Raw genomic sequence first — 16687 nt, 5'->3', positions numbered from 1 at the left:
CGTAAGGCGGTCATACTTCTTGACTTAGTCTCTGAACGATTAGACCAAAAAGCGTATCGTGTCTCCGACAACTACTTTAGTTAGAGGAAGTACAAAATGTCTAACATTACATGAAAAGTTACAAATAGAAAGACATTAAAGAACACTTTTTTCCGTAACACTCTTTTGAGTTCATTTTCGGTACTCACCTTTTTCCGACTCACTTTGTGAACTCTCTTTTCGGATCTCAATAAAAGATTAAAGAAATCTATACAGGTACAGAACGTAGAACATGGACACTCCATAGAGAAAGAATCAACCCAATCGTGATTCTCACTAATCAATCCATAATCGTATCGGTTACAGTTCAATCCAATCTTGAACTCACACTTTCCTAACCCAGTTAGGACCTTTTAATCACATACATTATGACAATTGATATCACTTTAAGAAGGTATCAACACCTCCTCTGACCTACATCCAACGTGTCGTGTTCCGTTGGCTTGGTCCTATGTACGACCACAATCGAAAAGAGAAGAGACGACTCAAGATAAAAGACTATAAGTACTCTGTTTTTATTTAACAGAGTATTTAAAGGTGACGACTCAAGTTTGTCTTGGATTTAACTTTCAAACAAAATTTTCCCATTATTGTCGTTGAATTTTCCTTACGTATCTAAGTTGGGGGAAGAGATTCGGATGGTGTTGGAAGTATAGATATATTCCTTGAAAAATCATTATTTTGTAGGTTAATTACATCGTTTATATTATCGTTTAAATCGTTTATTTGTATTGTAGTTCAAGTTTACTATTGAGTTTTCAGTATTCCTTCGGTATTTTATCTTCTATTTTTTGTATTTTTGATATTTGGTAGATTTAAGATCGAGAGTAGTTGAAGTAGGTTTAATTGTACTAACAATAGCACAGGGAGACGGGGGAGTAGTAGGAGACTAAGTCATAGTAATTTAACTTAGAGGAAAAGAAAAAGAAGAAGTAAAAGTCTTAAGAGAAGTAGAAGTTTAAGATCAAGAAGAAGGAGAAGGTGTTAATGACGGAAAAGAAAAAGAAAAAAACTTCGGTATCTGGGTGAACTAGGTGGAAAACGTGGTGGCGAACGTCAACGTCCAAGAAAAGAAAAAGATTAAACAACAGAAGAGGATCATAAACAGCATCCGAGTACAGGGGGGTAACGAAGTTTGTGTTCCAAGGTTGAGTTTCACAACAGTAGAACTACTTGGTTTAGTCGTAGTAGTAGGTGTAATAGTAATAGAGCTTTCCACCGTCAGGGTTAAAGAGGTTGATCAGTGAGTAATATGAGTAGTTACAATAACTCATGTTATCCCAGTTGAAGTAGAAATTCCAACATGGAGAGCTGCTCAACAACCAATATGAAATACTTATACGAGTTTATATGAGGTTAACGCGAGTGTAGGACTTCATGATGTTCAGTTCGAGTTCTAGAACTGTCGTTTCAGAGCGTACAAACCTCGAAGTACAGGTATACAGGCGGTGGTTTTACGATATTTTAATTTTATTTAAACAGATTCTAAAATTAGCTTGATTTAAATATTTCGAAACATTTTAAATATTGTTAGAATGGCCCACTTTAGAAAAAGGAGACTCTAAAACATTTTAGACTAAGTTTTTCAGGTATCGGTCGAAACATATCACGAACGAGGAAGTTATAGAAGACAACGTGTTGAACTGAACCGTGGTTAGATTACTACGTGAGTTTGGTGGGGAAACACTGAAGATTTAGGTCAGTTACACTCCCAATAGTATTTTATTGAACCTTAAATTTTTTACTGGTTGACGTACGTTGCCTGATATTTCAACTGTTAAGGTAGACAACAGTTACTAAAAATTTTTATAGTAACATGAACGAGAGTAGTAATTCTTTATAAAAATACTACGTAATAAAAGAGAAAAGATAACGAAGTATTTATATAGGGTAACCACCGAAGAAGAGGGGTAGTTATTCAGATTCGTGGGCTTATTCTCCCGGGTACTAGAATTTCCACATGAACTGTACTAAGGTTTTCTTCCCGTACTATTGTTAGAAACAACAGAGGGAGGGTAAATGGAGGAAACTGTTGAATAAGAAACGGGTAAATAAACTCCACTTGTAAGAAGAGTATAAAAGAAAGAGGAGTATTTCGGAAAAGTCTCTCTCTTTACTTCACCGTTTAGCCCACTGACATACAGAATGATTGAAGAACAGTAAACACTTCACAGAGTTGTATCTATTGCACGATCTCACTGATATTCACTTCGATTGGTTTCTTTATTGGGAAAAATATCCGAAAACTTAATTACCATCGAAGGGTTATAGGTGTTCGTAGTTTAGGTTTGTCATCCTTCGTGTTCCCCAGATTTTCTTTAAACCAGAAAAGAGGTAGTCGTTGAATGGTCGTTCTTGTATTAACGAGGGTAACAGTCAATGTTGAATTTGTTGCAAAACGAGTGGTTAAAAGAGATGTTGTAGTAGTTCTTCTAGTTTATTAAAGAGTGGTTAGAAGTGTATTAGTCTTCGTAATTATTTGAAGTTTTTGTAATAAGGTCGACCTCTTAAATGTTTTTTTAATTATTACGAGGAAATGGAGAATAGGTAGGTTCGTAGACTGTATAATCTCTTCAGTATGAAAAAAGTAATAAGAAATACTGGTAAGTTGTTAGGAAATCACATAAGGTTGAGAAGTACCTTGGGAATCTCATACTATTAACCCTCATTCATTTAACCCTGGTTTCGAAGGTTGGGTGTTGTATAGAACTTTTGAGGAGTTGAAGTGACCCTAGTTACCTTTAGGATCGAACCATCTTGGTGGCATGATACATAGCTACTTGAGATGCTTGACGAAGGAATAATGTACGAAGAAACTACAAGACGATGGAGTTAAAGAGAGAAAACAAAGAACATTACCGCTAAAGTCCAGAAGATTGTTTGTTCTGGTAACCTGGAGAGTATGATGAACGTGGGGAAGATCGATGACGGTAATCTCAACCTAATACTTCGAGTAGTTAGGGAACTCGTAGAAGGAGACTGTTAGACTTAGGGATTGAGAGATACAGTTCAAGGGATCGTAATTTTGAGACAAGAAGCCATGAAGAACCACACCGTGAAACAGAAAGAACTAAGAAAAAGACTAATATTATGAGGGTATTAAATCGTTATTGTAGGAAACCCTGATAAAATGTAGGTCGTTGCAAAGATCCGAACTAGTAATTCATGAGAAAACAGGCACATTACGGAGGAAAATATTAAAAAAGTGTTTTTAATGCATGTCACAGTAACCATAAAAGAAGAAGAAGTCATGATTATATAAAAGACGGACCCAGTTAAGATAATCTTGCCTGTCCTCGACTCCCTGGTTGTTTCCGTTACGGTCGACGTCCTGGTCGCCTCCGTCCCCATCCTCGTAGTCTTAGTTCCCGAACAGATCTTCACCCGTATCATTTGATTTACCTTTTTTTAATATTCTTCTCTCCAAATTGTGACTAATAACTATTGTAGATATTTCTTTCCCGTTATCCTTTCTCTCTTTTCTTCCCCGTCATCTCTTCAACTTTGTTCTACATACTTGGTTTCTCCCTTGGTACCAATTGTCACCGTCGTTCCTCACCGACACCACTACTCGTCGTCGTTACTAGCCACGCTGCTCGCCGCCGTCGCCGCTGTTCACCGCGCTACTCGCTGCCGCTACCCACCACGTCTCTCTTCGTAGCGTCTCTTATATCTCTGTCTCGCTTCAAAAACAATTTTACTCCGTCTACTCCTTCAAAAACTTATTCTCCGACTAATAATCCTAATCACCCTAGTGAATCTAACCTTTGATTAGGTTACACTGTCCAGTTAGTTGAACTTCTTCAAAGAGCTCTCTCAGAACAAAATCTCTATTCACTGGTTTTCTCTCCTTACCTTCTGAATGAGCAGCAAGCTTCTTTTATCTCCTTGCATGTTGCTGGGTTCTTCTTCCAAGGTCAACACCTTGAGCCTTGAGCTTCACCAACCCACAGATTCACTTTTTCTTCTTAATCCCCAGAGTAGAAACTTTGTTTCTGACTTCCTCATCTTGACCGAAAGCCATAAAGCAGCAACCATAGAAATCTTTCCATAGTCAACTTGATCTGAGCCCTTGAAAACCAACTTGGTCCCCAAGTCATGTTTAAGACCGTGGATACACAGCAGAGAAGAACAGAAACCATCTTTTCTTTGTATCCCATTTTGGATAGAGCAGAGAGTTGGGAAGAAGAGAAGAAGATCTGATGCATGCAAAGAGGAAATGGGTTACCTTTAACCTAAGCTTGATTTGGTTTGAACTTGTTGAAATGACATCTGCTTTTCAAGCTTAACCCTTCTCTCTCTTGCTTCTTTGGTGATTAGCTTAGGGAAGAAGCTCTCTCTCTTTCTCTTTCTTACTTTTCTGAAACTCTGATTTGACTATGACAAAAGAGAGGGGAATGTTGCTTTGGTTGGAGCAAGATGGAGGGAATTGAAATTAAGCTGGGTTTGGTTCGGGTATTCATTTGAGCAACCCATCTGACTTCTTTCTTTTCTTTTCCTTGGGCTTCTATTTTGTTTTCAGCCCACCATTCTTTTCTGTTTGCTTTTCATTCCATTTGGGCTATGGAATTGGATTTGGCCTGCAACAATAAATAATTAGTAATATGCAAATATAATTAATCAACACTAATTATTTATTTTGCCCAAAAATAATGTTTGTCATCACTAATTAATTTAGTTAATTTCTTAACTCAACAATCTCCCCCTTGATGACAAACATGATTTAAGCAATAATAAAAAAGAAATGAGTTTGAGTAAGGTTTAGAAACTCCCTTTGATTTTTGTCATTTGCTTTTATGTTGCTCCCCTTTTCCTTTTCAAGATTAGCTCCCCCTGGATTTATGCTTTCCTCTTTGTTCCTGTTTTATATTACACTTAAAGAGAGCACAATAAAGAGCTATACACATTTATCTTGGCTAAAGGGTATCAAATAAACAACATCATACAATCAGCCCAACATCAAGCTAATATCAGCAGCAAAAGGATTCAGCATGTGAAATCAAGTTTCAATTAGACAAAAATCCCAAAAGACATAATAGTAGCTGCAGCAAATGCCAAAAAATTCCTAGGACACATTTACTAGTGCTTGCTATTACTCTCCCTTTTGTCATCAAGGGTGGATAATAAGCATGATCAACAAAAACATCAGTACAAATCCTACAAGAAAAGGTTAGATCACAGTCCAAAGTTCGAACTAAACTAATAGAAGTGCAGTAGTAATTAGAGTTATTACAGTCATCCAAGATAAAAATAGTTCAATAGTAGCAAAATAAACAGAATTCATGAGACAAAAAGAGAGCAGCAGCAGTTTTCATGAGACAATTTCTAGGCATCAGAACCATTCTCTTCCGAATTAGCTTCCTCTTCAACATCAGTGGTAGGGTCTTCATCCTCTTGAAGGTTATTGATGAAGGACATGAACACAACCACTCTATCCCTTGATTTCTTTAAGAAGTTCTCATGCTTGCTAGCCAGCTTTCTTTGCTCTTTGCTCATAGCAATCAAGTGAGTTGATTGAGAAACAAACTCCTGAACAACATCTTTGACCACATTCAGCAAGGCAGATTTCTTTCTAGTAGAGATGGATGTACCCTCAGTGGAAGGAGCAGGAGAATCCTCAGGGACAAAGTCATCATCTTCATCATCTAGGACAACTCTTTCAGATCTAGTGGGTCATTTTTGCTGTTTCACTGAACCACCCCCTTTTAGGTATGAATGTCTATTTTGATATTCCTCATTGGTCAAGTCAACACCAAAATACTCAAATATGCAAGTTAGAAACATGCCATAAGGAAGTACTTTGTCCTTTTCACTCCTAACAGTATCAAACATATATCTAACCATCAAATATACAAATGACATTTCCGTTTTGGTGAGAAGGGCATATAAAACAAGAGTATCAGTATAGGAAACCCTTTGATATGAGCCACTTTGAGGAAGAATAATATGGTTGACCATTCGGTGCAACTGAGCACGCTCATACCGCAGGGCTTTGTGAGTGGGTGTAATGCCATCAATTAAAGAAACATGTTCACAGATGTGTGCCAATGCATCATGATAAGAAATTCCAACACCTTCATCCCACTTAACCGAAGTGTAAGCACAAGGCCCAACATCAGTAAACTTCAAAGCATCACTGATGGTTTCATTATTATGTCTCGGCCCTTTACATATGAGTGGGCAGTGCCTTCATGATAAGTCATGTTTGCATAAAATTCTTTGACCAACAAGGGATAAACAGGCTTTTTGATGTCAAAAAGATGATTCCAGTCCAGAAAAATCAAGTTATCAACAAATGGAAAACCTTTTCTTTTCAAAGATGGCAAATAAGCAAGAAAAGAGGGACACATGGTACGATACTTTATAACCCCATCATAAAAGTCATTATTCATGGCAGATTTAAATCTATAGGGATTATAGTTCGAGTGAGAGGTAAAAGAATGGGCTTTGTGATCAAAAGGTCCAATGTCTGGTTTGTAACAGCCCAGACCACCCACTAGCACGATATTGTCTGCTTTGGCACACAAGGCCTCACGGTTTTGCTTTTGACGATAGGGATGCTAGCCGAAGCCCCCCACACCACTCGTCAAAATGTGTCATGCTAGGGAGAGGTATCCACACCCTTATAAGGCATGCTTCGTTCCCCTCTCCAACCGATGTGGGCTTTACAATCCACCCCCCTAAGGGAGCCCAGCGCCCTCGCTGGCACATCGATTCGGGTTCCGGCTCTGATACCATCTGTAACAGCCCATACCACCCACTAGCACGATATTATCTACTTTGGCACACAAGGCCTCACGGTTTTGCTTTTGACGATAGGGATGCTAGCCGAAGCCCCCCACACTCACTCGTCAAAACGCGTCATGCTAGGGAGAGGTATCCACACCCTTATAAGGCATGCTTCGTTTTCTTCCCCAACCGATGTGGGCCTTACATGGTTCTTTAACATTTTTGAGAGGGACTCGAGTGTTACCTCGTTGAGAGCGCACAAGAACAGAGTTTGGCTTAGGTTTTGTTGTCTCAGGAACAGGTTCTTCGACAGCAGGACGCTTACCATTAGATGAGCCAGGTTTCGAGGAGCTTGGTTTGGATGGCGTTGCCTTAGGTGGTGGCGTCGGTTTGGCAGGGGCAGGGTACCTTGGTGTGGTCTTGGTTTGTGCGAGGAGGAGAGGTAGGAGAAGATGGTGAATGTGTGAAGGTTCTGTCTTGGGAGCGAGTGGAAGGCTTGGATGGAAGTTTATACACCTTTTCACGAGGAGGTTTGTGTGCTATGGTTTTCTTCCTCATTTGGTGGTTTTTGATTTAAGAAGAAAAAGAGTAATGAGGGTAGTGGTGAAAACCGAAAGGGATAGAGAGGGAGTTATGGAGGGAAGAGAGGGAGTGTTGGTAACCGTACCCAAAAAAAGATTTTCAAAACCATGCAACTGCATCACCATTTGAAAAGACTTGAAAAGATATGACCTCATAAAAGAAAGATTTGATTTGATTTTCAAAACAAGGAAATTTAATTTTAAATATTCAAAATCCTTAAAAAAATTAAACTGAAAATCTTTTTGGACAAAAATTAAAATAAAACTTTTTCAAAAAAAATTAAACACACAGGCCAACAAAAAATTTTTAACCAAAAAATTGTAACATTCATATTTGGGCCCAGAGATAGTTGGACTTAAGGAAACACATTTGGACCACTCATGATCTGAATTTTGAAGTTAGCCCAGATTGAGTTTCACTTGAAACAAGCCCAGAACACGCTGATTTGAAGGAAACGTTCATCACCTGTCCAGAATTGTCTCATACCTGTTTATGAGACAAAAACGCTCCAGCAAATACATCAGCAATTTTTAAATAAGGAATCATAACTCAAAATTCCTAGACAAGTCCTAAGCATGCAGAATCTATCATCAGCTAATGGTTTTGTAAAAATATATGCTAATTGTTCCTCTGATTTAACAAATTGAATGCAAATATCTCCCTTTTGGACATGCTCTCTTATTGAGTGAAATTTCACTTCAATATGTTTAGTCCTAGAGTGCAAAACTGGATTTTTAGAAATATTAATGGCACTCATATTATCACACATCAAGGGAATATTTTCAGCATTTAATTTGTAATCGGCAAGCTGTGTTTTTAACCATAAAAGCTGAGAACAACAGGAAGAGGCAGCTATATACTTAGCCTCTGCAGTGGATAGGGCCACTGTTGGTTGCATCTTACTTGACCAAACATTTAAGGACTTTCCAAGGAAGCAACATAAACCTGAAGTGCTCCTTCTATCAACTCTATCACCAGCAAAATCTGCATCACAATAACCAACTGCAGAAAAATCATCAATCTTAGGATACCAAAGACCAAAATTGGATGTGCCATGAACATATCTAATGATCCTCTTAACTGCAGAAAGATGTGATTCTTTTGGTTTGGATTGGAACCTAGAACACAATCCAACACTTTGCACAATATCGGGACTAGAGGAAGTTAAGTACATAAGAGAACCAATCATTCCTCTATACCTAGTCTCATCAACATCTTTCTCAGTTTCTCCCTTATCTAATTTTGAATTAGGATGCATAGGAGTTCCCATGGGTTTGGCATTTTCCATACCAAATTTCTTAACTAATTCCTTGGCATACTTCTCTTGATGAATGAAAATACCTTTTTCAGTTTGTTTAATTTGCAGCCCAAGGAAAAAATTAAGTTCACCCATCATACTCATGTCAAATTCACTTGTCATGAGCTTTCCAAATTCAGAACAAAGGGATTCATTGGCTGATCCAAAAATAATGTCATCAACATATATTTGGACTAGAATAAAAGAATCATTAGAATTCTTGATAAATAGAGTTGTGTCAGTGGTGTCTCTTTGAAAACTATTTTTCAAAAGAAAAGAGCTAAGTCTCTCATACTAAACTCTAGGAGCTTGTCTTAAACTATAAAGAGCTTTAGATAATTTGAAAATATGATTAGAATGCTCTTTATTTTCAAAACCAGGAGGCTGCTCCACATACACTTCTCTATCTATCACACCATTCAAAAATGCACATTTCACATCCATTTGATATAATTTAAAATCACAAAATGCAGCATAGGCTAAGAGAAGTCTTATGGCTTCCATTCAGGCAACAGGGGCAAAGGATTCATCAAAGTCTATTCCTTCTTCTTGGTCATATCCTTGTGCCACTAGCCTTGCCTTGTTTCTTGCAATGCTACCATCTTCTCCCAACTTGTTTCGAAATATCCACTTGGTGCTGGTCACTTTCTTTCCACTTGGCCTTGGAACCAAAGTCCACACTTGGTTCTTTTCAAACTCAAGAAGCTCATCCTCCATAGCTTTAACCCAAGAAGGGTCACTAAGGGCTTCCTTGACATTTTGAGGCTCTATTTGTGAAAGAAGGGCAATGTTTGATCCTTCATTTGCCTTTCTAGTGGAAGACCGTGTTTGCACTCCATGAGAAACATCCCCAATGACAAATTTCTCAGGATAATTCTTCAAGAATCTCCATTCACGAGGTCTGGTAGATTTGGAGGCAGATTCAGATACCAAGGGAATCTGGGTGCTGCTGGCTTTAGGATTTCCTTCAGATTCATGAGACAAAATGGAATTGTCTCTTGAATTTTCAGCAGTTGCCGTTTCTGGTTCAGTTTGACCAGAATTTTCTTTTTCATTATTTTGAGTGGCTTCATTTTCCTTTTGAGCTTGATTTCCTACATCACAATCTTCCAAAACTCTTTGCACCAAATTAGTATCACAAAATGTAACATGTATGGACTCTTCAATAATCATAGCATCTTGATGATAAACCCTATATGCTTTACCAGTTGTGGAATATCCTACAAACAAACACTCATAAGCCTTTGGATCAAATTTTTCCAAATTTTCTTTGTTATTTAAAACAAAACATTTGCATCCAAAGATGTGCAAGTAATCTAAGTTTGGTGGGTAGCCTTTCCAAAGTTCATAAGGGGTTTTCTTCAAAAATTTTCTTATGATTGTTCTATTAAAAATGTGGCAAGCCGTGTTAACCGCTTCAACCCAAAGGAATTTTGGAACATTACTCTCACAAAGCATAGCTCTTGTCATCTCTTGTATGCTTCTATTTCTTCTTTCCACAACACCATTTTGTTGTGGTGTTCTTGGACAAGAGAAGTTGTGAGATATTCCAAATTCCTCGCAAAAAGATTCAAATAAATTATTTTCAAATTCAGTTCCATGATCGCTTCTTATAGAAGAGATTTTCAAATCCTTTTCATTTTGAATTTTCTTGCAAAAAGGTTCAAAGGCCGAAAAGGCTTCATTTTTGTGTGCAAGAAATAAAACCCAACCAAATCTAGTATAGTCATCCACAATTACTAAACCATAATGTTTACCACCTAGGCTTTGAATTCTTGTTGGACTAAATAAATCAATGTGTAGCAACTCAAGTGGTCTTTTAGTAGAAATGTCTTCCTTTGGTTTAAAAGAATTTTTTGTTTGTTTTCCCATTTGACAAGCATCACAAGTGATGTCTTTGTCAAACTTTATCAAAGGAAGACCTTTTACTAATTCTTTCTTCACAAGTTTGTTTATTTGAAACATACTTGCATGACCCAATCTCTTGTGCCATAACCACTTTTCAGATTCTTTAGAGTGAAGACAAGCTACATTTTGATCTTTTAGTTCATCAAGAGTAAGTCCATACATATTATTAAAATGCTTGGTAACAAACATCACTTCATTTGTCTTTTCATTAACAACACAGCATTCAAATCTTTTGAAAGTAACTAAATATCCTAAATCACACAGCTGACTTATACTCAAAAGATTGTGCTTCAAACCACATACCAAAAGTACATCATCAATGAAAGTAGATTGCTCATTACCTACTTTTCCAACAGCAATGATTTTACCTTTACCATCATCTCCAAAGTCACAAAACCTCCATCATACTTGTTTAGTTTGATGAAGTAGGTTGACCTTCCAGTCATGTGCCTTGAACATCCACTATCCATGTACCACATGTCCTTTTTGTTCTTGGATGCTAGGCAAATCTGCATGAAGAGTTTCAAGTAGCCTTAGGTATCCAAATTAATTTGGATCCTTTGAAGTTAATCCATCTTGGTTGCCCAAGAGCATTGAAATTACAAACAACATTATAAACTTTGTTTCCTATAACTCTCTTTTCAATAAAACATTGTGCATATGAGTGACCAAATTTCTTGCAATTGACACAATGATTTTCTGATGTGTGTCGCTGAAATTGAGGTGAGTTATATTGCTTGAACTGATTAAAGTGTTGAAATTTTCTGATTTTTGGAGGAGATGCATTTCTTTTGACAAACTGATTTTTATCAAAGTTATTACTCTTTGCAAAAGCATTTTCACCAGAATTTCTTTGAACATTTTTACCTTTCGAAAATGAGGTTTTGTTATAAAATGGTGGTTTCTTGAAAGCAACGTCATTTTTCGAAATGTAACCCAAACCTGGCCGGTTTGAACTCGGATCAGTTCTTGGTGAAGGCTCAGTTTCACTTGTGTACACTTTATTAAATTTTTCTTCAAAAGTTAAAACATATCCAATACCCGATTTGTTTGGTATGGGTTTGGTATTTGATGAAGAAGCCACAAATTTTATAGAGGAAGTGTTGAAAACTGCATCTTCCTTGGCTATGTAGCCTAAACCAGATTTTTCAAATAATGGTCTTTGACTTGCAAGTAATTTGTCCAAGTTACTAGAACCTTGAGCAAATTTTACTAAGTCACCATTCAGCCTTTTAATCATATCATTTAATCTTTCATTTTCAGCAATTAACTCATGAGAAGGATCCACAATGTGCTTTCCTTTTAATTTTTCAAGTTCAGATTTTAGAAATCTGTTTTCTCTATCTTCTTCTTATCATCTTCATTCCATTCAGCTTCTTCTTTTGGAGTCACCACTCCATCAGCACTTATTTTTGTTGGGATTTTGGAACCGCTCACAACAATCTTCCATATATTGTAGTCAATGGATTGGATGAAAATCCTTATCCTTTCTTTCCAGTAGGAGTAGTTCTTCCCGTTGAAGAAAGGTGACCGGTTGTTTGACTGGCCTTCAGTGAAGGTGTATGCAACTGTAGTTGTGCCCAAGTTGTTCACCATTGGATCTTTGCTCCAAGCGGTTAAGCTTGATTCTTGAGACCTTAGCTCCTGATACCAATTGAAGGTTGTGGCAGGCTTAGAGAAGGGGGGTTGAATCTATGCCTTCCTTTTAAGTTGCTGTTATTACCCTTTTAAAATAAACTTTCAATTTAGGTTCTGTTTGAACTCAGCAGCGGAAATTTATGAGACAATTTATTTTTGTCTCATGAATATCAGAAAATAAAACTCAGCAGAGAAGAGAAAAGCTAACACCAGCATGTATCCTGGTTCGATTGCCTTGTGCTATGCAACCTACATCCAGTCTCCTCCATCACTATGGAAGAATTTCACTATAGTTAACAGTATTACATACACCAATTTTACAGGATTGACCCAATCCTTTCACACTCAAGTTCTAACCTAACTTGACATTGGCTATGCTAATACCTAACTAATCACTCTTAGTGCTAACCCAACTAAGAAAGGGATACCTCACAGGTACAAGATGCAAGACATGGACATACCTAAAGAAATCAGAAAATAACTCTAGACTTTTCTCTCAAGTGTTTCACTCAGCCTTTTTTCACTCATGGCTTTTACTTGAGTTTCCTCACAATGCCTTTTCTCACAAGAAATTACAGAAAGATAGACATTGAAAAGTACATTACAATCTGTAAAATATGAAGGAGATTGATTTCATCAACAGCCTCTGTGCTATGCGAAAAACCAGATTGGCAAGCCTCTGATTCAGTTCTTCATACTGGCGGAATGCACCTTTGATTAGGTTACACTGTCCAGTTAGTTGAACTTCTTCAAAGAGCTCTCTCAGAACAAAACTTCTATTCACTAGTTTTCTCTCCTTACCTTCTGAATGAGCAGCAAACTTCTTTTATCTCCTTGCATGTTGCTGGGTTCTTCTTCCAAGGTCAACACCTTGAGCCTTGAGCTTCACCAACCCACAGATTCACTTTTTCTTCTTAATCCCCAGAGTAGAAACTTTGTTTCTGACTTTCTCATCTTGACCGAAAGCTATAAAGCAGCAACCATAGAAATCTTCCCATGGTCAACTTGATCTGAGCCCTTGAAAACTAACTTGGTTCCCAAGTCATGTTTAAGACCGTGGATACACAGCAGAGAAGAACAGAAACCATCTTTCCTTTGTATCCCATTTCGGATAAAGTAGAGAGTTGGAAAGAAGAGAAGAAGATCTGATGCATGCAAAGAGAAAATGGGTTACCTTTAACCTAAGCTTGATTTGGTTTGAACTTGTTGAAATGACATCTGCCTTTCAAGCTTAATCCTTCTCTCTCTTGCTTCTTTGGTGATTAGCTTAGGGAAGAAGCTCTCTCTCTTTCTCTTTCTTACTTTTTTGAAACTCTGATTTGACTATGACAAAAGAGAGGGGAACGTTGCTTTGGTTGGAGCAAGATGGAGGAAATTGAAATTAAGCTGGGTTTGTCATTTGAGCAACCCATCTGACTTCTTTCTTTTCTTTTCCTTGGGCTTCTATTTTGTTTTCAGCCCACCATTCTTTTCTGTTTGCTTTTCATTCCATTTGGGCTATGGAATTGGATTTGGCCTGCAACAATAAATAATTAGTAATATGCAAATATAATTAATCAACACTAATTATTTATTTTGCCCAAAAATAATATTTGTCATCACTAATTAATTTAGTTAATTTCTTAACTCAACAAGATAGATTTTATAATTTATTATATTTACAATTTTTTTGCATGTTTTTTTTGTACATATATATGTATTTTTTAGGTAATACGTCATTTTTGCCATTTTTCGCAACGCCATCTGCTATAATTTTATGGTGGATTTTTGGCTCACCCCATGAGCCGCCATCCGCAATAAAAAAACCATGACCTTGTCCTCCTCTATTTCTGCCTTGCCCTTCGAGTATGCCTTTACCTTTCGTTCTTCGACCTTTACCCTCACCCTGGCTCCACGTTCGTTTTTTCTCTCAACGTCCCTACCGTTGTCCTCTCTCCTTCTTCCTCTATCTATCTCTCTTTGTAAGACTAACTCTCCATTTTGGTCTTTGAGATTCATGTGATTATCCATTTTGGTTTCCAAAATTCAAAATCCCCTATAGCGGTTCCCCATATTCGGATTCGGACACCAATTTGGTCCCTCGACCCTTTCAGAAAATAGCCAGCAAACAAAGTGTTGAGATGGCACCCCTTACCATACTGGACGCTGCAACGACTAGTTGACGTGACTTAATTTGTATTTGTACCCAATATGGTCTTTGAAACTCTAATTCCAATCTTCCTCAACTTCCTTCTTCTTGTCTTCTTCTTTTTCTTATCACTGCCACTGCTGCCTTTCTCCTTTTCCTCGTTTTCTTCCTCTAACGTCGCAAGTGCACCATCCTTTCCACCGCCGGAGACGACTCCAAGTCCCACACCGCCTCTTCTACTTTCTCTTTTGCCGTACCACCAACTCTTTTTCTTCCCCACTCGGCCATGGCGGCTTCGGTGCCATCTTCTCCACCACCCTCCCTCCTTCGGTGAGAACCCCTATCGTAGTGAAGCTCATGGATCCCACAACAACCTCACAGCAAGGTGAACGCGAGTTCCACAATGAGCTTTTCTTTGCCTCTAGGCTCCACCAATCCCCCTTTGTCATCGTCGTTTGGGAATTCTAATCAACCCAAAACGACATCATTTTCTCCTCGTCTACAACCTCATGGCAAACGGAAACCTCCAAGACGCTCTATTGCATAGAAAGTGCCTTGAACTCTGCTTCTCTATTGCATTGGACATAGCAAAACGTGTTCTTTTCCTTCATAGTTGTGGCCCCCTTTGATTTATAGTGATATTAAGTCTAGTAATATTCTCTTTGATGTTGAATTCAATGCCAGGATTGAAAATTTTGGACTAGTCTGTTAGAAATTGATCCCAATTTGAATATTTTGGACGATGGGGGTGATTTTGAGAAGATAATGAGGAATTTTTGGAGTGTAATTATGGTGGGATTGTTGTTGTCATTGATAATTATAAAATGGAAAAGAAGAAGACAAAAAAGAGGAAGGAGGATGAGGAAGACTGTAATTAGAGTTCCAGGAGCTACATTGGATACAACTATAAATTAAGCCACGTCAGCTAGTCATTGCAACATCCAGCATGGCAAGGAGGGTACCATCTCAGCACTCCATTTATTGACTTATTGTCTAAAAGGATTGAAGGATCAAATTGGTGTCAAGACTTGAATCTAGGTACTACTATAGAAAATTTTAAATTATAGGGACCATAATGGATAATCGTGTGAATCTTAAGATCAAAAATAAGAATTTAGTCGTCTTTTTCAATTTTGTTTATTTTTTAATTAAAAAAATCAGTTGCTATTGTTGTGGGTGAGGAATATGTGGTAGAAATTTGGGTGGAGTGGAATGAGTTGTTATTATTGATTAATGAATGGGGTGAACGACATCAGACAATACACTATCATGGTGTGGGTGGGGAATGGAGTGTGATAGTTGCTGTTATGATGGGGTACTGCGGTAGTGAGGGGGTTTAATGTTGTGACAATGCTGATAGTGGTATAGGTGGTAGTGCAGTGGTGGTGGTGGTGGTTAGATGAAGGTGGATGGATGGGTTTGGAGGAATTTCTAACTAGGTGAGTTTGAGGTTAAAGTTGGATTAAGAATTTAATATTTGAGTTAGGATTATGGCTAGATTAGAGAGCATTAAACTTAAATATTAAGAATAAAATTAAATCAAATTAAACGTTAAAAACAAAAATATATTTTACTATTTTAAATATGATTGATAGTAAAATTATTAAATACGTCTAGAGTTAATGATGTGACAACACATAGGGTTTGAAGTCTTTGTCCAAGTAAGGCTAGCATCCTAAGGATAGGATAAAATTTAGACTTTAGACTCCATCTTAACCCTATTCACGGGTTAAATTATCTCTAAAATCCAACCCTACTCTACTTGCGAGTTAAGAATCTCTCAACTCTAACCCTACCCATACTCTAAAGTTCTACACTCGACCCACAACAAATCAAATTTTTCAATAGAACATAATATATAATCATTTCATAGTTCATAAACATACTAATAAAATAGAAAATACAAAATTAAATCCATATTAAAATTAAAAAATGTGAATTCGATTTTTATCAACTTTATTATATATGTAGAATAATTTTTAATAACATATTTAATATATCACGAGTGCGATATGATCGAATTGTGTTAAGCTTATATCCACATCCGATCCTACCCGCATCTCAACCCAACTCAATGCAGATTGAACTGCCAATTCTACTCGAACGGATTGATTTGGATTGAATACCCATAGATAGGATTAAAATTGGCAGCTCTATATCCAAGCGATAACAACTGAGATATTATGAATGTGAATGTATGATACACCTTCTTCGATTTCATTCGACTTTAATCATGATTAATACAATGTTAAAAAGAAAAAATGGAAAATTTACTTGATATTCCTAAAAATTGATTTGTTAAACAAATCTACCAAAACTATCCAATAATCTCTATTTTTGTTTTAGATGGATATATTTTTACTCCA

At 37.2% G+C, this 16687-nt stretch overlaps 1 protein-coding gene across 4 annotated transcripts in view; it reads left to right on the top strand.

The window, feature by feature from the left end:
• The window catches only part of LOC107617072 (histone acetyltransferase HAC1-like), a 62373-nt gene that overhangs the window by 44726 nt on the left and 960 nt on the right, over positions 1-16687 (top strand). The window lies entirely within an intron of this gene.

This window comes from Arachis ipaensis, chromosome B09 (genome assembly GCF_000816755.2).
Source record: "Arachis ipaensis cultivar K30076 chromosome B09, Araip1.1, whole genome shotgun sequence".
Classification (NCBI taxonomy): Eukaryota; Viridiplantae; Streptophyta; class Magnoliopsida; order Fabales; family Fabaceae; genus Arachis; species Arachis ipaensis.
This window is presented reverse-complemented; position numbering and strand designations above follow the sequence as displayed.